The sequence below is a fragment of the Triturus cristatus genome, chromosome 7, assembly GCF_964204655.1.
Source record: "Triturus cristatus chromosome 7, aTriCri1.1, whole genome shotgun sequence".
Taxonomy (NCBI): Eukaryota; Metazoa; Chordata; class Amphibia; order Caudata; family Salamandridae; genus Triturus; species Triturus cristatus.
In genome coordinates, this window is record NC_140590.1 from 1,693,056,798 (window position 1) to 1,693,075,737 (window position 18,940).

Genomic DNA, 18,940 nt, shown 5'->3' on the forward strand with positions numbered 1-18,940 from the left:
GAGAGGCGAGGACGGTGTCACGTGGACGTTAAGGCTTTGAGATGGAGGTTGCAGCAGACTGTCATGTAAATAGTTGTTTAAAAACGTGTTTTAACCTGTTTACCCTGTTGGTGTGTTTGTTATATCTATAAGTTATTAAAATGTTATAACTATACTACTTCGTTGGAGTGTTTGTACATATTTGCAATCTGGCAACGAGCACAAGGATGTTACTGTGTAATTGGAAAAATAACATGGCCCAATTGAGCGCGATCTAGCCCTAGTTTGGTGACGTCGATGGTGGGTGTCAGCAGGCTTCCGTTTGTGCAGGATTTTGTCATGCTTATTGGGCAGGGTGGGCAGTAGGGCAGACATGTTTAGGTAGCGAGAGTAATGGAGTCGGGCTACCTTGTGGCCGTCTCGTCCGTGAGCTTGGCTCCTTCCCTTGGTTTCATATATCCCACAAAGGGCTATCTTCTAGCGCTACTTTAGTTTTGTAAGGTCAAAAAGGATCCCACCAGTGCCTTTACTATTTTGTCGATTCCTGCTCGTTCATCCTTCGTTAGTCGATTCATTCTGGTGGAATCTTTCTTTCTTATCTCAGGGTCATCCAACGTCATTGCCGACGTTGTGTTCAGTACAAGAGGCTCGGTCGGTGCGGAGGCCGTGAGGACCGAGGCCCCTGTACTGCTTTCGCTCGTGTTTGGGGGTTGTGGGTGTTGCACTACCGATTGGGAGGGTGCGTATGGAGGGGGCATGTAAATGACTGGGGGACCTAATAGTAATTCGTCATTCGTTCGTTGCTTAGAGGACAACTCAGGGTAGAGCATAGAGGGGGTCCTAACAGCGTACTGGCCTGAGGTTTCGGGCTCCTGTCTTAGTTTAGTTTCCCTTCTCTCCTTTATTTCTTCTTCTAACTTTCTAGCGGCAAGGTGAGCTGCCTTTCGTAATTCCTTTTCTGCTTTTACTTCTTCCCTCTTTTTCCGTTGCGTTGCTTCTTTGCGCCACATGCCGATACTGTCAAGCATAGTAGGCGTCGTCTTATTGCTACGCAGAGCCATTTCTAGCACTTCTATCTTATGGTCGTCGAAGGATCCCATCAGTGGCCACTGACTCTCGGGGTCCTTCCTGGTATATTTATTCCATAGCTTGCTATAAGCTACGGCGACTAGTCCATATTTAGTGAACATGTCCTTATTAGGGGTGCCTTCCAGTGGAGCCGGATGGTCCACCTCTAATAACCGGTCCGGGCAGAACCAACTACCAATCAGTGGGGAGAAGATAGGCATGACGTGTTTCAATGGGGACAAAAGTCAGCACTACCTATCTTTTCACTGCTTGCAAAGACTAGACAGAATATCTCTATTCCTCGTTATTTGTAAGCAGAGAATACCTCCAAAGAACCAATATCGAACAACTAGTGTTCGGACAATCAATCAATCAATCAATGGGGAGATAAAGATAGGCACGACGGGTTTCAACGGGGACAAAAGTCTGCGTTACCTACCCTTCACTATTTACGTTATTTGCAAACAGAGAATATCTCAAAGAGCACTATTCTTCAAAACAATCAATGTTCGGACAATCAATCAGTGGGGAGATAAAGATAGGCACGACGGGTTTCAACGGGGACAAAAGTCTGCGTTACCTACCCTTCACTATCTGCAAAGGGAGAGAGAGAGAGTATTTCTACTCCTCCCCGTTTGTAGACAGCGAATATCTCAAAGAGAACAATCAATGAGCAATACTAGTATTTCAAAACTTCAAACAATCAATCAATTATTTCGCAATTTGTCGTGTATCACGACCTTACCCGGACCGCGTGGACAGTTTCTCGTCTTCCGCCTCCAGCGCCCGATCGTACTCTACTCTCCGTATTTGCCGCGGCACTCCTGATGGTTCCCAGTCAGGACCGTAGATCACTCGAGAGAGGTCTGCTCGGAGCCAGTGAAGTTCGGATGATCGGCTGCCAGACGAGGGTCTATTGGGCAGGAGCTCTCCCGATCGTTGCAGTCGTTCACTCTGTCGTCAGGACCTCTCCCACTGGATCCACGTGTCTCTGATGGGCCCCACGCTTGGGACGCCAATTGTTAAATGGTAGCGGCAGTTTCAGTCGATAACCCTTCAAGTATTGCCCGGCGGTAATCGCCTCTCATACCATTCGATAATTTACCAATGAAAGAGGCAGGCGCCGGAGACTGGAAGGCAGGAAACGAAGTTTTATTCCGTCGGAGCAGAACACATCAGATCAGACAGCAAGGTATCGTCACGAGGTGCTCTAACTGCATCTCTGAGGCCTCTTATACACAGGTTTATTGCTTTATTACACATGGTACATTCTTATTGAGACTTTGATGTACGGAAAGACATCCTTGGAACCCCCACTTCAAGCTCGTTCCCACACATATCTACAGTAGAAGTCCCCAACCCATCTACAGTAGGAGATGGCTATCACGCAGCTGGACATTCCGCCAATTCCCGGGGGTGTGTGCAACCGGCCGGGTCTCAGGGGGTAGGGGCTTTGATCCACTGTAATCCCTTTGATGTGGGGTGTTTCCCTTACAGTAGGGGCAATAAACTGCATCCGCAGGGCTAGGTGATGGCCTGGGACCGGTTCGGATAATGGGGCGCTGAGGAAGGGGGTTATCAAAGAGATGCATGACCATGTATGGGATGTCGGTCGGGCGTTGGATGTGGTTCCATGGCAGGGTCGCGCAGAAGGAGAGGGTTTATGGCCCGTGTATGAGAGAGCGGGGGTGGCCGGCGCGCGGGGGATGCTCGCAGCGCCAGGGGAAAGCGCTGGCGATCGAAAATGAGCGGGGAGAGAGTGGGGTGCCTAAAATGGCGGCCGTGCGTTCGCTGTGCGTGGCGCTGGGGAGAGGCAAGATGGCGCAGATAATGTTCAGTTACAAGCTAAATTTCCACAACTCTCCCCACCCACACGCCAAAAAACCCCACTTTGTGCTATTTTTTTTATTAACTAATCCAACTCAGTACATTTTTCTTCGAAAGCATACAAGTCATTATCTTGGCGCACACCTTGCATCTTAAGCTAAATTAGTCTAAACTGAGGCGAGTAACATTTAAAGTGTTGTGTCATCATCTTATACTTATCCGGAAAGCTGTCAGAGAGATTCCAAACTTAATAGTTGAAGGCAATAATATAGATATACCCAGTAGAAGGCAATTTGCCGAAACGCGTCAGTCCGATCTTGTAGACGGAATTGACTGTGTGTATTTGCCATGGAAGAAGAAAAATGAAATGGACTTTTAAAAAAACTGCCCTCAAAAGCAGCGAAGTTTGTTGAACGGGTGCCGCCGGTCTCGGTGTTCGGGAGAAGATTGCCAAAGGGAGATTGAATATATATATATATATATATATTCACTTAAAAAACCATAGGTTTCACACATGTTATAGTTAGGTGGATATTTCACTCGTAAAAAAACAATGAAATTCCCCCGTTATAGTTAGTTCAGATAACTATAACTCGCGCGCCCGCAATGCACTGCTGATGACGTCACATATTACATCACTCATGACATGGTCAGTGACATCACTCATGACATCACTGATGACATCATCCTAGTGATAGAGTGGCGGTCGCGCGAGTTATAGTTATCTGAACTAACTATAACGGGGGAAGTTAATTGGTTTCTTACGAGTGAAATATCCACCTAACTATAACGTGTGAAACCTATGGTTTTTTAAGTGAATTTGCAAGGTTTTTTAAATGCTAATTCCTAACTATAACGTGTATGAAACCTATGGTTTTTTCAGTGAATTTGTACGTTTTTTTAAATGCTACGTTATGTATGTATTATTATTTTTTTATATATTTATTTTACAATAAACTACGTATACATTTATTTATTTTTGGTTTTAAACCGTGCGCGCACCTCCGCGATTTAAAAAATATTTTTTTTTTTTTAAATTCTGCCTTTGGGGTTCTTCAGGGACCCCCTGACAAAGGCTAGGGGGTCAGGAACTCTCTACCCTGCCCCCTTTTCACATTCGCCACCTTCCTTTTTCACTCTCGCACTGGAAACAAACAAAATGGCGGCCGACACTTCCTGATTTCGACCGATTCGAACGTTGACTAACATGTAACCACCAATCAGAATTACGCTTGCGCACGTTAGGGTGCTCGCACGGTGCGCGCACGGTACGCGCTTATAGATATTTATATGCTTTTAAATGCTATTTTCTCAGGAACTACTGAACAGATTGACCTGAGGACTACCTCTCTGCCAAATTACAAGTAATTCTGTTCAGCCGTTCGGGCTGTACCTTCGACTAAAGGTCCTATGGGAAAATGCATGGGGAAAACGCGTTTTGGGACCCCCCTTTTTTCTCGGCCCCCACTTGACGAATCGCCCGAGACTTTCAGGGTAGGAGCTGAGCGGAGCGCCCCATTAGTTTTTAAAATTTCGCGAGGATTCGTCAACCGGTGCCAAAGTTATTCAAAATAGAATTTTCAGATTTCCTATGGAAACACGGTCCTAACTATAACTATCTACTGGCGACCGCCAGTAGATTATATATATATATATTCACTGAAAAAACCGTAGGTTTCACACACGTTATAGTTAGGAATTAGCATTTAAAAAACCTTGCAAATTCACCTAAAAAACCATAGGTTTCACACGTTATAGTTAGGTGGACATTTCAATCGTAAAAAACCAATGAAATTTCCCCGTTATAGTTAGTTCAGATAACTATAACTCGCGCGCCCGCAATCCACTGCTCATGAAGTCACATATTACATCACTCATGACATCACTGATGACATCATCCTTTTGATAGAGTGGCGGTCGCGCGAGTTATAGTTATCTGAACTAACTATAACGGGGAATTTCATTGGTTTTTTACGAGTGAAATGTCCACCTAACTATAACATGTGTGAAACCTATGGTTTTTTAAGTGAATTTGCAAGGTTTTTTAAATGCTAATTCCTAACTATAACGTGTGGGAAACCTATGGTTTTTTCAGTGAATTTGTACGGTTTTTTAAATGCTAAGTTATGTATTTATTATTATATTGTTTATATATTTATTTTACAATAAACTACGTATTAAATTATTTTATTTTTTTAATGGTTTTTCACCGTGCGCGCACGGTGCGCGCACCCCGCGATTTAAAAATAAAAAATTAAAATGTTTTTTTCTGCCTTCGTGGTCCTTCAGGGACCCCCTGACAAAGGCTAGGGGGTCAGGAACTCTCTACCCTACCCCCTTTTCACGTTCGCCACCTTCCTTTTTCACTCTCGCACTCAAAACAAACAAAATGGCGGCCGACACTTCCTGATTTCGACCGATTCGAACGTTGACTGACATGTAACCACCAATCAGAATTACGCTCGCACACGTTAGGGTGCGCGCACCGTGCGCGCACGGCTATAGATATTTATGTACTTTAACTGCAATTTTCTCAGGAACTACTGAACAGATTGACTCCATATATGCAAAAGGCACATCCCTGACAAAGGACTACCTCTTTGCCAAATTCCAAGTAATTCTGTTCAGCCGTTCGGGCTGTACCTTCGACTAAAGTTTCTATGGGAAAATGCATGGGGAAAACGCGTTTTGGGACCCCCCTTTTTTCTCGGCCCCCACTTGACGAATCGCCCGAGACTTTCAGGGTAGGAGCTGAGCGGAGCGCCCCATTAGTTTTAAAAATTTCGCGAGGATTCGTCAACCGGTGCCAAAGTTATTCAAAATAGAATTTTGAGATTTCCTATGGAAACACGGTCCTAACTATAACTATCTACTGGCGACCGCCAGTAGATAATATATATATATATCCCCACACAGACGATACTTTTTTTTTTTTTCCCAAAACCTTTATTGTTACTTCAAAGTGTACACTGCTATTCAGCCAACAACCCGGAGGCAGGCAGCGTGGTTACGTGGCGGCACGCCGCCGAAGCTCATCCACACCGTACATCTAAGCAGAATATCCAAAGTAAGAAGGTTCGCAATTCACAACAACAACAACCGAGAGCGAAGTCGAGGAACAGCAGCATACGTTAAAGACCAATACCCCTGTCGTTACCGTCACGTTACCCTCGCGGCGCCACAGCCGCGGAAACACCAGACAACCCAGTCATTCACAGCGGAGTCCAGCCGCCCGAGCAACTATGATCAATGCAGCGCTCCCCACTGTCGGCTGCCTCCCCATGCAGACCCAACACGCACCCACGCCAAACCACCAGTCCAATCGCACACGATCTCAGTTTTCTCCAGTCGCACCCTTCCCCGCCAGCCAGTCCACCAACGGCTGCCATATATCTACAGGTCGTGAGCGCTGCGGCAACTGATCCCAATAGGCAGTGAGTTGTTCCTTGCAGTACATCGCGGACCTAACCCATCCCGCAACAGTCGGCGGGGCCTTCCTCTGCCAGTGTACCGCCAGTTGACGCTTGGCGAGCAATAAAGAAGGGCCACCAGGCGTCGCGACGCAGTGGGTACATTCTTGACAAACCCCAGGAGAGCCACCAGTGGGTCCGGAACAATAGCCATGCCCACTATTTCACCTATGGATTTTAAAATAGCGTCCCAGAATCTATTTATGGGTCCACACGTTCATACAAGATGGAAGAACGTAGCGTCCCCTTCGCCACATCTCCAACACTTCGTGTCAGCCTGCAGTCCCATTTTGAAAAGTTGTATAGGTGTACGGTACGTCCTGTGCAAGTAGTTGAAGTGTACCAGCCGCAGTCTATAGTTAGGCGACAATTGCTCAAGTTGGGCGCAACAGAATTCCCACTGTTTTTCCGTGATGCATAAGCCTGCTTCCCCCTCCCACAGTGCCCTGGAATTCACATGTGCAACCAGCGTTGCGTGTTGTGTAGTCCTGTATATGCGTGTTATTAATTTCCGCGAGGAGGAGTTGGACAATACGTCCTCCAAGGCCGCCAGCGACGGCGGGGCCTCCGGGAACGTAGGGTACTTCTGTTTACAGGCCGACCGTAATTGATAGTACAGCAGCAGCTCCGATGCCGTCGGCTCAGAAGCCGCGGCCATATCATGCAGTGTAGGGAAAGTATCATCCGGATACAGGTCACCTGCCACTGTCAGCCCACACGCAGGGGCCCGGCGCGCCACCGCCACGTCCGTCAACGGACCCAACAGGGGATTGCCATCCAAAGGCATGCTCGGGGCGTAGAGATCAGAAATGCCCGCGCGCTTAGCAATGCCCGCCCAGGCCCAGCGCACCATCTCCACAGTGTCAATGTCTTCCCCAGGTCGTTTGTATTTCTGATACACCGCTGTCCGTAGCGGGCAGGGTGCCGCTACGTCCATCTCTATCGCCACGTGTGGCTGGTAAGGAATCGGGTGATGCCAGTAGTGCAAATATTGTGCCTGCGCGCTGTACGCATACAGCTCGAAGTCCGGGGCTGCGAGGCCCCCCTGACGGAAGGGAAGTGTAAGGAGGTTCCAAGCCACTCTAGGCTGCTTACCCGCCCAGACTAGTTCGATCACGGCCGAGCGAAGGCGGCGAAAGAATGCTTTTGTTAGCGGCAAAGGGATATTTACAAAGAGATAGAGGAATTTAGGCACAATGACTATTTTTGCGATAGCAATGCGGCCCAACATAGAAAGCGGCAGCGTCTTCCATCTCTTCACCTTGGTCTCCAGCCACTCCATGGCCACCCCAAAACTGGACAGCCACACGTCCTGAATTGAGCGACTTATCCTAATACCTAGGTACTTGATCTCGTCGGTGGCCCATTCGATCGGGAATTCCGTATGACACACGGCCGTGCCGTCTGTCAGCGGTAGCATCACCGACTTTGACCAGTTTATATCTATGCCGGTGAGGCCACTATAGCGTATCACCTCTCTCATCAACGGATCAAAGTTCTCTGACGGGTTCAACATGTATATAGTAAGATCGTCAGCATACATCGATATCAACAGACCACGCGACGTCAAACCAATGCTGCGCTGAGTGTGGTGTTGCCTCAAGCGAGCCGCCAGTGGCTCCGTGGCGATAGCAAAGAGTAACGGCGAAAGCGGGCAACCTTGTCGAGTCCCTCTGGTTATGCGTATGGGTGCAGACGTTTGACCATTCACCCGCACTCTTGCCGTTGGGTCATTATAAAGTACGCCGATTCGCCTGGCAAATGGCGGGCTAAAACCCAGTCTGGTAAACAGCGTCCGCAAGAACTTCCACTCCAGGGAGTCAAATGCTTTGGTCGCGTCCAGTAACGCCGCAGTCGCCTGCACCCTGGGATCCAGGTAGTGTAGGAGCCCAAAAAGCACCCTCAGGTTATGTGAGGTGGACCTCCCCATGACAAAGCCCGACTGATCAGACAGCGCTATCTGTGGCATCATAAACTTGAGGCGTCAGAGAGCAACTTCGCATAGATTTTAGCATCCAGGTTTATCAATGAAAGTGGGCGATAGGAGTCCGGGCTGGTAGGGTCTTTACCCGGTTTGAGTAGCGTGATAATCAGAGCTTCGCGCATTGACTGGGGGAGGATGCCCGTTTCAACCGCCTCCTCAAATACCTTGTGCAAGCGCGGAACCAGGATATCAGCATATTCTTTATAGAAGGCCGCCGTCAGCCCATCAGGGCCTGGTGCCTTGCAAGGGGACATGCTAGAGATCACTGCCCGTATGTCGTCCGGCGCAAACGGGAGGTCCATATACTGTCTCGCGCTGTCATTGAACCATGCCAGCGCTATAGTATCTAGGTACTCTCGGAGAACCGCGTCGTCCGGATCCACCCTGGAGGTGTATAATTCTCTATAGAAGTCTGTCATGGTGGCGAGTATATCCGGTGGCTCCCTCACCACTCCACCGTTTTCACTCTGTAATTCCAGGATATGGTCCGCCCCACGCGGCGCCCGCAGCAGGTTCACCAGCGTGCGGCCAGCGCGGTCCCCCTCACCATATCGTCTGGCCTGACAGTCCTTAGACAAATACGCGACTTCACGGTCAGCTTCCTCCTGGTACCTAGTAAGCGTCGATCGAAATGCAGCCCGCAAGCTGTCAGAAGGCGCCGCAATCAACGCGGACTCTAGCTGCGCGAGCTCCGTCTTCAGGGAGCGAAGTGTACGCCGTATGGATCTCAGAACTCCCGTCTTTAGGGACATGCAATACCCTCTTGTGACCACCTTGCAGGCCTCCCACAGTGTGCCCGGGGACTTCACAGAGCCCTCATTGAACTCGAAGTACTCCTCCAGCTTTTCGCGGAGACCCTGCTGAAATACCTGGTCACGCAGTGCCCGGGAGGGGAACCGCCAGCTAAACGGTGTAGCATATTTGGAGGGGGTGGCCATTGACAAGAACACCGGAGCATGGTCGGAAAGTGACCGCGGCAGGTGCTCCACCTCTAGTACCGAGGTGTGTAAATCTCTGGATAACAACCAGTAATCCAGCCTGGACCAGGCAACCCTATGTGCAGTTATGCATGTGCCCGCACGATCCCCGGGGTGTAATAGCCTCCAGGAATCCACCAGCCCCGCATCCTGTATAATACTGCCGAGCGCCTCCGCCGCTCTCGGATGGTGGTCCCTGGCCGCGCCCTGCCGATCCATCGTGTCGGATAGCACTACATTGTAATCACCCCCCCACAGTACTGTCGCCGGTCCCCGGGTCTGTACCTTATGCCATAAATCTCCATCAAAGTCTGGGTTATCGTCATTTGGGCCATAGACATTCACCAGCACCACTCTCATGCCATGCAGCGACCCACAAGGATTATGTATCTGCCTTCAGCATCCCTAATCGTCTCTTGTGTGGTCCATGGAAGCCCTCTTCTGATCAGTATCGCCACCCCTCTGGAGTAGTTGGAATACGCCGCATGCACTATCTCTGCCCATCTATGCCGCTGAAGCAGCTGCACCGTATTAGTAGTTAAATGGGTTTCCTGCAGGAGGCAGATGTCTATGTCTTTCCTAAGTAAGTAGGCCTGCACCAGCCTGGCCTTACGGCTGTCATTCATACCCCGCACATTCCAAGTGAGGCACTTCACGTTCTGCACGGCGACAAGGACATCAAAAAACCACGGTCTAGCAGCAGCCCATATCCACTCAGCACGCCACACTCTCCCCACCCGCAGACGCGAGGGTCGAACTCCAGCGGCTCGACGAGCAACCAAACACAGGAGTGAGCGCAGCACCTCGTGCAAATCGACGGACAACCTTTCAGTGAGTACTGTATAGCAATCGGTAAATCACAGTGATACGCTTCCTCTGGTCCTTCGCTACAAACCCAACAAACAACCATAACATCCGCCAAACACCCAATTCCAGAATCCCCACCCGCGCCAACCCCCCAATCAGGTTGTGCAAAATCCCCCCAGGTCACCCTCCCTACCCCACAAACTTTAACTAAGGCCATTGGCAGCAACCAATGAGTGGGAATCATCCCCTGAGGCGCGCAGGTTGGCCACCTACTAACCCCGTACTTTTGACAGGGCGATCGAGCGCCTGCTTAATGTGCCAGCTCGAGGACCTCCCCCCCCCTAGATCAAAAAGTCATATTAATAGCACCCCAGCCACCTGGAGGTCACCCCCGATGTCCCCAGCAGTCACCAGTCTCCAATCCTGCCCATACAGGCAGGTCATAACGGAACACCAAATCCCCATCGGATACAATCACTCAATATCACTTAGCCTGTCCTGGAGAACTGGCCCCTCCGCAGGCGGGTGGTTCTTCTGGTCTCTGGCCAATTGCTTCGCATACTGCAGGGCTGCCTTCGCATCCACGAAAAAAGAGGGTTTCCCCGGGCCCTGCACCCGGAGCTTGGCAGGGTAGATCAAGGAGTACTTCGTGCCCGTTTGTTGGAAGATTTTCTTCGCCGGCATGAATTCTCTGCGAGCGGCCTGGACCTGTAGAGTGAAATCCGGGTATAGTGCGATGTGGTTGCCCTTGTATTGCACGTCCTTCATGTCTCGTGCCATGCGCAATATCGTGTCCCGGTCCCTGTAATTCAGGATGCGCGCAATGATGGGCCTGGGCGGCGCTCCCGGCTTTGGCCTAGGTCCCAGTGTCCTATGCGCCCTCTCGACTAGGAACATCGGCGAGAGACCCGTCCCAAACAGATCTTTCAGCATCTGCTCAACATACTGCTCCATGTTGGTGATGTCCGTTGATTCTGCCACCCCCGTGACGCGGATGTTATTGCGCCTTGAGCGCGCCTCCAAGTCCTCGTTTTTTTGCTGTATGAGAGCCAGTACTTTGTCCATGCCCCTCATTTGTGTGACTAGTGCCGACTGGTTCTCTTCCGACTCCGCGACACGCGTTTCTAACCCTTCTACTCTGCCTTCTTGCTTGTCCATTCGCGTCGTAATGCCATCCATGCGTGCCGCTAGCGCGTCCATCTTGCCATCTATTCCCTGCAGGCTCGTCTTTAATTCTTGCAACATTGATTTAATGTCCATGTCTGGAGAGCCGCCCTGGGCGTCCTTAGCAGCTTCAGAGTCCCGAGCGTCTGGGTCCTGCGTTTTTTGTTTAGATTTGTCGAATGTCAGTCTCGGTTGACGGGTTTCAGGCTTACCCATTGCTGCCACACAACGCTAACAATGGAACGGAGCCGCCGCAGCCCCGGCGCCACCACTATCCCCAGTCACTCCGCTCCGGGCGTCCACTGCAGACCGCAAACCGTACGGTCGTCGCCAGTAGTCAGGGTGGGCACCGTCTCTCACGGCAGAGTATGCCCTCCACGGAACAATCCGCACCCCCGGGCTAGCCGCGGCACAGGTCACCAGGTGCGCACAGGTCACCAGCTGCAGGCCGCCCCCAGCGCAACCGCTGCACTTTTGGACTCACAGGTCAGGGCCTCGCAGTAACACCGCTCGGCCACAGCAGCACTCCGATCCGGCAAATTGGCGACATACACGGCACCTCTCAGGCACAAACGCCGCCCGCCCTCGTCACCACAGGCATACGCACCGGCCTCCGAGGGGCTACGGCTCAGCAGCGTGCAGTCTCCGGGACCGGGCAGCCCTCCACCGGCTATATTTGCAGTCAGTCCGCTGTCACGGGGAGCCCCCCCGCAGGCAAACGTACCGCCGCTGTTCCGGGTGCAATGGCCGCCCCCGCCTCAGGTCTCGAGGTCCGGCGCAGGTCTCAGCGCTCCAAGGGGAGCAGAGGCGCCCCGCAGGCACAACACGGTTCCCTTCGCCGGAAGGATCGGCACATCAAGCCCGGCTCACGCTATTCCACAGTGTCCTTCTCCGGTCGCCGGCGCAGGCCCGCGCTCCACGACTTCCGGACGGCCTCCAAGCGCAGGGACACAGAGCGCCCTCCCGGCACTGAACCGTGATGCCACCAGCAACGATCCGCAGCACAGGGCACACCGCCACCGGACCCCAGCGCCCCCCGTGGGGGTAGATCCTGTGAGGCAGCGCGCACCCGGGTCCGGGGCGACCAGATGCACGCCGCCGAGTAGCACCGCACCTCCTCGGGCACCAGCCCCACGCTAGTCCCCGGCGTCCACGAGCGTCACAGGCCCCGCCTCCGGCCCACTCTCGTCGGGTCGATCGTCGCTGCAGCTGCAACCACTGTGGCAGGGTTCCCCTCCGGCCGAGCCCCTACACAAGGCGTTCAGGTGGGGACGAGAGAGCCGAGTCCAGGCACAAGTTGTACGGATATATGCCGGATTAATTCACTCGATCGGCGGAGCTGCGGTTTCAGGCAGCCATTCCGCCTCGCAGCCAAGCCACGCCCCCAACACACAGACGATACTTGATAGCCACTTCTTTTAATGGAGAAACAGCACGCAATCACAGCAGGAATGGCTCGCTCAATAATAACGTCCCGTAGTCTGGCCCAACGCGTTTCATGCAGGATAGCACTTCGTCAGGGGCAGCCAGGCTTTGAACAGAGTTCTGGTTACAGCAGTCTAGTGAAACACCCTAAATACATTTTCCCTGCCCAAATGGGCGTGGCCATACCGTGGCCTTCTGGATCTTGTGGTGCTTTAATTTATTTCTCCAGTGAGTAGCCGTCGCCAGGGTCAAGCGTGAAATAACTATTATGCCCAAGTGGGTGGCAGAGATCAACTCATGCCGCTTGTCATGCTGGTAGTGTTGCTCCAACAGGCGCATCTGTCCTTAAGTTGAAGCGTCGATTGGCGCCTCAACAGGGCAGTACCAAGGTACAGCGGGGCTTCACTCGCGGCTCAGGCTGCGCCGCCGCAAAATAAGAGGCTATCAAGTATCATCTGTGTGGGCTTCCTCATTCCAGGGAAACTCTTTTGTGGATATATATATATATGTATGTGTGTATGTATGTATAAAACCTTCTCCACTTGTCGCAGAAAAAAGCTCGAACACACTTGCATGATGCAAATAAAGGTTAATGGCTCCAAACGACGCGTTTCAGCTTTCGCCTTGTTCACGCTCCTAACAAGCAGTTATCTTTACAGCCATTATAAACAGTGCTAATAAAGATGGAAAGAGGACTAATCTAAACCAAGGTATATGCACGAATCGTTTACTTTGGCAGCCATCTTAACACAACACAATAATCATCATCTTGTCACAAACATCAATACATAATGGCATATAAATGATAGCAAATGATGTAAAAATGGTCTGAAATAAAGCGCAAAACTGATTTCAACAGTAACCAGCAATTCATCAAAATTTGTAAAACACACCAATTCTGATATGAATACCTCACAGCCAATTCATGGATTAGGACGTTCCGTCTACAAATGACAACTGCGCTCGCTTAATATGTACCTCATATTGCGATACAGTCACAAAACAGTTACATTTACTGACAAAAAGTGGCGTTGATTTGCGTATATATATATATATATATCGCCACAACTCGCCCACAATCCGTATGTTGGAAAGACGAGGCGAACCCAGATTCTGTGGATGAAGATTTTATTTCGTGCCCAGCACCGCCGCCATTACGCGTTTCAGCTCTACACGAGCCTTGATCACATGATACACCACATGATTGTCATTACACCTTTTAAGGAGACAGTACACTAAAAGGGGACGGCTGATTCTACCGCGTCATAGTAATAGACATAAAAAACATCCTTTACTGATATATCGCAGTTCCCTTAATAACTGTATAAATACATGTTCGTTATTGTTGAAAATACAGTTTTTTTGTGTAATGTAAACATAGTACTACTTGTGCAAAATACTGCTAAGTGCAAAAACGTGCAAGTGTTATGGTCTGAATACCAAAACGCAATACATGGTCAAATGAGATATGAATAAATAAATAAACATATAAATATATTCATTAAAAATTCACATATGGTTAAAAGACAGGATTTTTAAAAAACCAGGGTTTAAATAAACACTCATTTTTATATATAAAAAAAATCCTAATACATAAAATAGTGGTTTTGAAAAAACCATCTATATATAACCTTATTGACACATGATTGAAGACAAGCTACATTGTTGTATAGTTGGTATCCATAATGGATAATTACACGTAGCAAAACACCAGTAGCACATTAAAATTGGAATCTACCTGATGTCATCTTTAAAAGGTGTAGGGTAACCTAAAAGTGCAAGATTGTGCAATAAATAACATAAATCGTAAAATTGTATGTGTAAAGTAAAGAAAGTCTTAAGTTTATCATAGGTTAAAAAAGAACACAGAGAAGGGGGAGCGCTAGTGATTCAGTGGTCAATAGACAGCAGGATTGAATGTCGATAAGAATTAATATTCACAAGTGAGTATAAAAATCCTCACTGAAGTTCAAACCGTTTGGGATCTTACTGTCTAATTGGATTATGTATCGTGTTTCAAGTTTCCTTAATAAAGAATCACGATTACCACCTCTCCTTAGAGGAGGGACTGAGTCAATCAAAAAATATTTAAGTTCACTAGATCTCCTAGAATGCATTTCATCAAAATGACGGGCTACTGGGTAACTGGAATCACCATGGTTGATGGCTCGAATATGCTGCAGAATTCTTTTATGTGCTTGTAGTTTTGTACTGCCCACGTAGCGTAAGCCACATGGGCATTCCAGTACATAAATAACAAATTCTGTTTTGCAGGTGAGTTTTTTATCAATTCTAGTCATCCTCTCACTCCATGGTGTGGTGTATTCAGATTTGTTAATCCCATGTTTGCAAGCCTTGCAACTAGCACACTTAATGAAACCTTTGCTAGCTGATAACCACGATGTATTTTCTACCAATTCAGGGCTGCTACTAACCAATTGGTCCCTCATGGAGCGTGCTTTTCTAAAAGTCAAGTTGGGTGATCGACACAATGTGTCTCCCAAAATGGGGTCACTTTTGACCAACGCCCAATTTCTAGTTACAATTCTTCTTATAGTCTGCTGTTGTTGACTATATGTCAGAATTAGTCTAGGAGATTCTGAGGTGTTAGGGTCAATAATCTGATCCCTGGATGGTTTTTTGGTTAGAGCCTTAGTCCTGCCCTGATTATTGGCTTTAGATATAGCTGTATCTATCATTTTTGTGGTATATCCGCGATTCAAGAACCGTTCTCGGCATTCTGATTGTGCCTTGAAACAATCCAAATCAGTGGTACATATTCTTCTGATGCGCAGCATCTCCCCAAAGGGGATACTGTGAATCAGGTGTGCAGGGTGATGGCTAGTTGCATGTAGAAGGGAGTTTCCAGCAGTCATTTTCCTATGGAGTCTAGAGTGTAGGTGGTTATCATAGACAAATAGCTCAACATCAAGGAAACAAATACTATCGCAACTTATTTGACCTGAAAATTCAAGATTCAAATCATTGCTGTTGATGTCATCAATAAATTGAAGAGCCCCAATCTCCGGGCCCTTCCAAATAATCAAAAGATCGTCAATATACCTGTACCAACGGATTATGTGGTTGTGAACAACCTCTTGAAACGATGCCATGAGGACCCGCTCCTCCCAAAGCCCCATATGCAAACAAGCATAGCTCGGGGAGAAACAGGCCCCCATCGCAACGCCTCTAATCTGCTGGTAGACAATTTTTTGAAATAAAAAATAGTTATTTTCTAGGCACATAGAGATAATTGACATCAGCATTTTGTTGTGTTCAGTAAAACAAATGGGGCGTTTGTTCAAGTAAAACTCTACAGCTTTAAGTCCGTCTCTATGGTTGATGCTAGTATATAGCGAAGAGACATCCAAAGAGATGAGCAGATAATCATTATGCCATACAATGTCCTCCAACTTGCGCAGGAGATCACCCGTATCTAAGATAAATGAAGGTAACTGTCTCATAAAATCCTGTAGAAAGAAATCAACATATTTACTTGCATTCTCTAAGATACTGTTGCGGGCTGATATGATTGGCCTCCCAGGTGGTATAAGGGCGTTTTTGTGTACCTTTGGTATAAAGTACAAGACTGGCATGACAGGGTTGTCATTTTTAAGAAACCGGAATTCATCCAATGTTAGTAGTCCCTTGCTTTTCCATGCCAGTAGATTTGAATAGAATACTTTCCAAAAGGCTTTGACCGTGATCATATCACTCCTTCTGTAACAATCAGTTACATTAAGTTGGTTAAGTGCCTCTGTCATGTACATACTGCGTGGCCAAAGAACGATGTTGCCACCCTTGTCTGATTGTTGGATGATTATGTCTTTGTTGTCCTTGAGTTTTTTTACTAAACAATGATACTGGTTGTCTTGTGCAGTGTACTTCTTTTTGATGGACCCCTGCTTTTTATACAGACATTTCAGTTCCTGTGTGACCTTATCATGGAATAGGTCAATATTGTCCTTGATCATGATGGGGCAAAATGTTGATTTGGGTTTGAATGTTGTTAAAGCCCCAACATCCCGTCGCATTATTTCTTGGCTGAATGATGATATACGATCGCCAGACTCTTGTTGTAGATCGTATAAGTCCCGCATCAGATCACTATCACCCACTGTTAAGCCCTGTGTGTTGTTATCAGAAGCCCCAACAGGTCTGTTTTTTGCAGGTTGTAGTAAATGGAACTTACGCAGTTTCAATTTGCGTACAAATTTAAACATGTCAATACGACATTCAGCATAGTTGAAGTCACTCCTAGGACTAAAAGACAACCCCAAGGACAATATAGATCGCTCGTTGTTAGTTAGAGGAACGCTGGAGAGATTGACGATAGTTTGGTCATCCTTGTCAGTAATTACTTGCGCACCCATTGTTTCTTTGCCTTCCTGTTGTAGTGCTTTTTCCCTACGTTGTTTGCACTTCTTTCGTCTTTCCCCTCTTTTGAAGTTACGTCCGGACCGTCTTTGGCATCTTGAGCACGGGGGCGTAGGGTTTGTCTTCTGTCTTGGCGTAGACAGTCCAATTCCTGCCCCAGAGAAAATTTCTGAAACCCCGACCTCTGAGCCCTCGTGAGTTCATTGTCGGACTCGCTGTCAACAGCCGAGCTTAAGTCAGAGATTGAGGTTGAGGGAGCCGGGTCATTAGTTGCACTACTAGGGGCTGATACTGGTAGTGCTACCCTTTTGTTTCTTGCTTTCACGTTATCATATCTTTTGGCGAACGTGAATACCTGACCATGTTCGTAATCAAGCTTATCCCTCTGAAATTTATAAGTTTTCCTTTTCTTTATTATCTCTTCCTCTCGTGCAAGTCTGCCAATCATATCCTCTCTATATTTTGTAATGATGTCCGTCACCTCTATTTTATTAATCTCCATATTGAGCAAGTCAATCTCTTTCTGGATTCTTTCACGATCACTCTCTGCATATTTCACCAAGAGAATAACCAACCTTCGTGAAGATTCAAGATTGCACTCAGCCCATTCGGAAAGCATTTTAGGATCAGGGTTCTCATAGCCAGGGGCAAGCATTATACGAAGCCCCCTCGGTATGCGTCCTACTTCAAGATATCTACTGAGGGATTTGTATTCCCACCATTTTGATTGTTCTGATTTCATCAGCTTCTCCAATTTTTTGAAAAGCTCTCGTACATTGTTGCTCTCATTAGGTGTATTGTGAGCCACAAATCTTGATACAGGTTCACTGCTTGGTGAGTCATTGAACATATCACAAGCCGCAGCCTCTCTGCTTCGTAGTGTATCAGCGGACATGGTGCAAACTTAACTGGGGCAAAAATTTTGTTGTGCCTGGGGGGTACGTGATTAAATATCACTTGCCTTTAAGCACCACACACTCCTTCACCGGACACTGCGTCAGCTCCTGGTACTGCTTGGCCTCCGGAGCCGGATTCGTCCGATTCCCTGCTCCTGCTCCTAGCTGCGTTACCGTCGATGCTCCTGTTTCGCCGTCCGGGGGTGCCACGGTTTTCTCCTCGCTGAAGATTGTGTAAATCCCGCCAAAAGTCGGAATAATAGCTTCCTGCCGCTTAACCCAGAAATGAAGGAGGGGTTCGCCAATACCGATGAAGCCACTCGGTAAAATATCGCCACAACTCGCCCACAATCCGTATGTTGGAAAGACGAGGCGAACCCAGATTCTGTGGATGAAGATTTTATTTCGTGCCCAGCACCGCCGCCATTACGCGTTTCAGCTCTACACGAGCCTTGATCACATGATACACCACATGATTGTCATTACACCTTTTAAGGAGACAGTACACTAAAAGGGGACGGCTGATTCTACCGCGTCATAGTAATATATATATACACACACACACACATGCACGTCAGGACTTTGCATGGACATACTGGCTATAGGCAAACAATTTTCTGACTTACACGCCAGGCTTAGAGAAGTTGGTTATAAAGTTGGTCTTCCTGATCAATTTGAAATGAGAATTTCGAAGAAAGACATTTCTAAATATGTCCTCTCACCTGATTGTGTATCTGGATCGGTGTAATCCAGTAATTGTAAGTTTTCCCATCTGCATATTTCTTAAAGCTCTTTCTCTATCAGCAGTTCACACTGGCACAGTATTCTCTTCTTGGATTTTACCTCTGGTATCTCAGTTCCAGTTAATGTTATTACTAGCTAGGGGCCTTATAAGTTATGTTTTGTATTGTTTGTTTGTTTATGTGCGCTACTTATTTGTTTGTTCATTATGCACATAAATCACAA